The sequence below is a fragment of the Eurosta solidaginis genome, unplaced genomic scaffold, assembly GCF_040869045.1.
Source record: "Eurosta solidaginis isolate ZX-2024a unplaced genomic scaffold, ASM4086904v1 ctg00000492.1, whole genome shotgun sequence".
NCBI classification, from domain to species: Eukaryota; Metazoa; Arthropoda; class Insecta; order Diptera; family Tephritidae; genus Eurosta; species Eurosta solidaginis.
In genome coordinates, this window is record NW_027136943.1 from 400,981 (window position 1) to 407,081 (window position 6,101).

The window sequence follows — 6,101 nt, forward strand, 5'->3', positions numbered from 1 at the left end:
TGGTCTCCGGGGTCCATATTTAGGTAGATATCGCCAGGCCCTGGTTACCCAAAAGTATGAAATATATTTAGCTACGTTCTCGCATACCTACCATATATACATACAAAATTCGTTTGAGTAATTTTTGAAGGAGTTGTTCCAGTTAAACCATGACAAGAGATTATTATATATAATAAATACATTTAAATTCTGATTTTCAATCATACATTAAGCCAGCAATTTAAAAAGGTTTTTAGTGTAGTAAGGAAGTCTGGTGTTTGGACTTTTGTTCTCTAAAACTCCAGGCAGTGGAATTATTGTGTCCTTAGCAATTAGCTTATATTCGATTCCTGGATGAACTTTCCTTCGAGACTCCCTACAAGGGATATTTATTGCTTTCATCAGATCCTTGTCGCTTCAGCGTACTGGTAGGGGATACACGTATTGAATTATAACTATTGTTATGGTGATGCTGTAATAGAAAAAAAACTTATTAAAATAACAATATTGTAATGAGTGGTAGTTTTGACTTTAGGGCACTATCAACTTTGTCGTCTTCAACATCAATTAAAACTAGGAAGGCCGGCACATACCTTTCATGAACGGAGCTGAACTAAGGAAGCAAATTTTTAGATAAAAATTAAATTAAAAAGTAGGTAATTTGTGTGAGAATACAAAGTTTCACGTTCCTTGTGGTCTGCATGACATAGCTATGAATCACTTATCTCAACAACATATGACGTATACGTAACTATTTGATGAAATTTTAAACTTGTAGCTTTTAAAATGGGGCAGAAATGACGAAAAGCTTCTTATCGGAACCATCGGTTTGTATGGGGCATAGACTATATCACCATCACAGGACGGTGCTCGCGGCACTTGACTTGTCAAAAGCTTTTGACACAGTCAAACACAGCACGCTACTCCAAGACATACATATATATTAGGCTCATACATGCCCCCCTTTCTAAACAGATGGACTGCTAATTATCTGAATGGTTAGCAAGCGTCGGTTCAATTTAGGAACGAAATCTCAAAGCTAAGGAAAATTAAAAAGAGGGTTGTTGTTGTTGTAGAGATAAGGTTGCTCCCCGAAGGCTTTGTGGAGTGTTATCGATGTGATGGTCCATTGCCGGATACAGATTCGGTACGCTACGGTTACACAGCACCATTAAGCTGCTAGCCCGATCATCTCGGGAACGATTTATGTGGCCACGTTAAACCATCCCTCCACGTTAAGCCATCCCTCCCTCCCCACCCCTAAGTTCCATGAGGAGCTTGGGGTCGCCAGAGCCTCGTCTGTTAGTGAAACAGGATTCGCCGCGGATAGGTGAGGTTGACAATTTGGTTTGGAGAAGTTATATATTGCGCTGGCAACCTGAAGGGTTGCGCTGTACAGCCCCTTGAATCTGGTAATTTAGTCGCCTCTTACGACAGGCATACCTACCGCGGGTATATTCTGACCTCCTGCGGGTCCCGCTTGGTGGTCCCCCAGGATGGTGTCCAATCCCCGCCTAATCTCATTTCTACATATCAAGGTTCCCTTCCCACCAGAAGGAGTTACAATCATTTCCTATGCTGGCGACTGCACGATTATGGCAATGGGACCTGGCCCTTCAATGGATGAATTAGTTTCTGAGGTAAATAGCTATCTCCTCGATCTTTCTAGTTTCGATCAGGATCTACATTTTGGTGAGCATGCAGCCGCAATTGTACGGAAAATCCATAGCCGCAATAAAACGTCAAATACCTTTCTGGTAGTACTTGGAGGAAATACAAAGAAACGCTTATTACCACATACAAAGCAATTGGCCAGCCGATTGCGTGCTACGCGTCCCCTATATGGTCGCGAAGCCTAAAAACTACTCACTGGAAGAAGCTACAGGCCTGCCAAAATACTGCTCTCAGAACCGCAACGGGCTGTCTTCTTATGTCCCCAGACACCATCTACATAATGAGGCGAGAATACTCCCCATTAGAGAGAGAAATGAAATGCTAACCAAGCAAACCCAGAAACCTGAGAATCCCAACAGACATCTGATTGATGAGTCTACACCGGCAAGGGGCTTAAGGAGGCATCTCCGTAAGCAATTTGAGGAAATACGGCACCTGAGAACTCAGCCGTATGAAACAAAAAAACACAAGCAGGTCCTTGGTGAACTCCACAAACAGGCGCCGGACCTTTATGCCAGGAATTGCTCGGTGAATACAATACTCAAAGAACAGTACCCAAAATTTGCGGAAGAGGAACGCATACTCCCCAGGGAAATGCGAGTCACTCCGGCTGAACTTCGTTCTGGATACTGTAACAGGCTAAACTTTCATCTATCCAGAATCAACCCCGACATACAAAATGTATGACCCGCTTGCAATGTGTCCCCACATGACACCAACCATCTCTTTACTTGTGTTGTGGAACCAACACCCCCTGTTGAAACAGCAAGTTTCCTTGGACTTCCGTTAGAGGATATTGATTTTTCATTTCATTTCATGTATTTATTACGGCAAAAAAGCCGAATTCATAAATTAAATTATATTACAATTTACTATCTTATTGCTAAGGTTTTACAATATTCATAAAGTTTTGGTTTAAAAGCTACGATTTCATTAAAACTCTTTATATCTATAGGCTGTTCATTGAAACTGTTTAGACTTTTATAAAAAATATTTTGCTGATCTATTTCAGTTCTGAATAAAGGCAGTTTGAAATTATGTTTATTCCATGTATTAATGTTATGTGTTTGCTTAACTAATACTACGTTTTTACTTAGATATTCAGGTACATTTTCACTTTTCATATTAAATATAAACTTCATAGCGTGAAAAAAAAATCTTTTGCTTGACACTTAACCAGTTCAAACTTCTCAACATATCAGCCGTACGAGTATCTCTAGGTTTTTTAAGAATAAATCTCATACATCTGTTTTGCATCTTTTGAAGTTTATCTATTTCTTTGTCTGACACAATGAATAGAATAGATGGGCAGTTTAAAAAGTGCGGTTCTATAATGTACTTATATATAATTATTTTTTACTTTTTTTGAATATATTTGAATGTTCTCTGCATAACCCCAATTTTTGTCGCAACTTTCTGGACTGTGTAGTTTATATGTTCTTCAAACTTCATTTTGTTATCAATTATAATTCCCAAATATTTTATACTGTCAAATTTTTGCATGCTTTCATCATTTATTTTTAAACCAATTATGTCCTCATTAACGTTCCTTCTTGTTATTATCATAAATTTCGTTTTATTTATATTAAGTTTCAGTCTATTTCCGCACAACCATTTATACAGGTTATTAAATTAATGTTGTATTTTAGAAAGTGCAGGATTAATATTATTCTCACTAATAATTATTAATGCATCATCAGCGAATAGTTTAATTTCACAACCTTCAATAGCGTTAACTATATCATTAATATAATTTGTGATCGGTCACATCTATAGGATGGGGTGAAGCACTGCTACAACAGCAACAACAGAGGCAGCAACTGCATCACCCATCGATCCCGAGGCGTTCCTGCCAGTTGGTTTACAGGGGCATTTATTAGTAGAAGGGAGGGAGAAGAGAGAAGAACACTGGAGCAATACGCCAGGTTTCAGAAAATCTAAGATACTGTTTGGAGGTTATAGCACAAGTCGCTACAGGGCAATAATAGACTTGTCGCAAGATAACCTAAAAATCGCAAGAGCTGTTCTTACAGGGCATTATAGACTGAACAGCCATATGCAGAACGTGGGCATACTATCGAATAACACATGCCGATTTTGTAGTCGATCAGAAAACAGCCATATCCTCCAAGAATGCGACGCAATCTCAAGACGTAGGGGTAAGTTCATGGGCTCACCATGGCCAGAGTATTCCCACATTTAATCCCTCAAGCCAAGAACACTGCTAGGGTCCATCAAGGAAGTCGACTAGGATGAGGTGCTGTGAAGGAGATGTGCAAGTCACTGTGCAATCCTCAATAAATTATCTATCTATCTACGTTCCGGTAACAAGCACCATTGAGGTACTAGCCCGATCATCTCGGGAACTTTGATATAAGTACAATAAACATTCTAGGGTTTTAATATTAATAATGACCGCAATGGGAAAGTCTGCTAAAATTTACCATTCTCCATGGAATGCTCGATATATAACTTTCCATTTTGTGAATCAGCAATGCAAAAAGCAAAATTTACTAAAATTTTAACTGGCTGTGGGCAATGTAATGACAATGGCGACGCAGGGAAAATGACAAAAATCTTGTAAATCTACTGATCATAATTAATTAACTCCGCCCTTTATATGCAGTTCTATGCATACATACATATGTATTTTACTCTCCAAACGCTAATTAAAGAAATCAATTGGTATTTACATGAACTTCGAAATCTTTGGTATTTACTTTCTTCAGTTGATTATCAACCAAAACATGACAAATTATACTAACAAATTCATACACGTTGTTTATATATTTAAAATAGTAGGCAATTTACTTACCCTTTCTGGTGTGATGATTCCTGGACAATCGGATCTGACTAGACACGATTTATTTTGCCTTAAGACAGCGTGTTTAACGCGAACCATATCATGTTAGGGCACACCTTTGGTGAGGCAAACAATCAAAGAAATTTCTGCTTCTAATGCTTCTAGGATAGCAGCAGCAGCTCCCGGTGGCGGCACATAAATAACAGTTGCATGCGGATCAGTTGCCTTTTTTGCTTCGGCTACCTATTCAATTTTAATTCACATTACATTATCTACAATTCAATTTTTAATCAATACAAATATAAATTACCGAAGCAAATACTGGCAAACCAAGATGCGTAGTTCCACCCTTTTTTTGGGGAAATACATCCAACCAGTTTGGTACCGTATTCCAAAGCATGTTGGTTGTAGAAAGTACCTTGTTTACAGGTAAATCCTTGCCAAATGAAACTTGAATCTGCACTTAATTGTAGATTTCCTCTTATTTTGGCATATTCAGAGCTGAATCGCACCCCGGCAGAGATGTTATCTATTAAATTAATATAACACTTTTTTTATTATTTAAAAATGCACATACGTATGAATGAAAAGCAGAAAATAAAAAATGTTGTTGTTGTTGTACCGATGACACTCCCCGTTATGGACTTTGTTGGCCCTTTGCCGGATGCAGATCGGGTACGTTCCGGGAACAAGCACCATTAAAGTACTAGCCCGACCATCTCGGGAGCGAATTAATATGACCACATGAAACCTTTTAGGCCATCCCGTTGATTCTATATAGCTTAATATTATTTTGGGCTAAAGCCGCCAACGCAGAAAGGTGTTCTGTCATTTAGAAGTTCCTAATCAAAGCACAAGAATTTTTCCTTTTTACACATCAGGTTAAGCGATAGCTTGTAAGAATTTTATTAACATCTCAGTAATTATATTTTCTCTGCGTTTTAAAGTTTTCAGGAATAAGTAATGAACTGTCATAATTAAACCAAAAAAATATGTATACGTATACAGTTCTGCCAAGTTTTTGTGGCATTTTGACATTTGCGGGGCAGTGCTGCCAAATATTTTATATGGCTATGCGCAACTGTCGATGGCCGTTTTTTTTTACCCGTAAACGTAAACGTATATACGCGTGTTAAAAAACACGGCTAATGGCGCGTTAATTCGTCGGAGCCCGCAAACCGCCATTCACACTCTGGCCATTGGCAAGTGTAGGAGTTTTCGCCTGAAAAGATAAAGAATATGAAATTGTTATGAATAAATGTTGACAAAAAATAAAGTACAATTTTTAAAACGAGCAAGGCCATTTTACAAGAAATTTAGGTTGTTTGACCTGTAACTTTGTATATATGGTATTTCGTAAAAAGAGGACTTAACACAATTGGCTTTTGCTGAACATTTCTTCAGTCCAGCAAGTCTGAGTTCTTATTCTTAGTTGTTAATCATGGGTCAAAAAGTTTTGTTGTCGAAAAACATATATGTTCTTATTAAAATATTAACAATTCAATTTAACCTTTCAACTCGCCTATTTAATCTTCTCGTCATATTGTTGTCCTGCAAGTAAAAATGCAAGTAGTTTATTGCTTCATCGCCGTGAAAAGGAGTAGAAGAAGAAAACCTGGCCCTTCAAAGCGTTTGAATGAAATAC

The 6,101-nt window shown here is 38.0% G+C and overlaps 1 long non-coding RNA gene across 1 annotated transcript; it reads right to left on the reverse strand.

The window, feature by feature from the left end:
• Positions 1 to 284: 284 nt before the first annotated feature.
• LOC137235842 (uncharacterized) lies at positions 285 to 5,658 on the reverse strand. The gene is made up of 3 exons (XR_010948065.1): positions 4,767 to 5,658; positions 4,469 to 4,699; positions 285 to 451 (listed from the first exon to the last, which is right to left on the reverse strand). It is a non-coding gene; the product is annotated as an uncharacterized lncRNA (long non-coding RNA).
• Between the last annotated feature and the right edge of the window lie 443 nt (positions 5,659 to 6,101).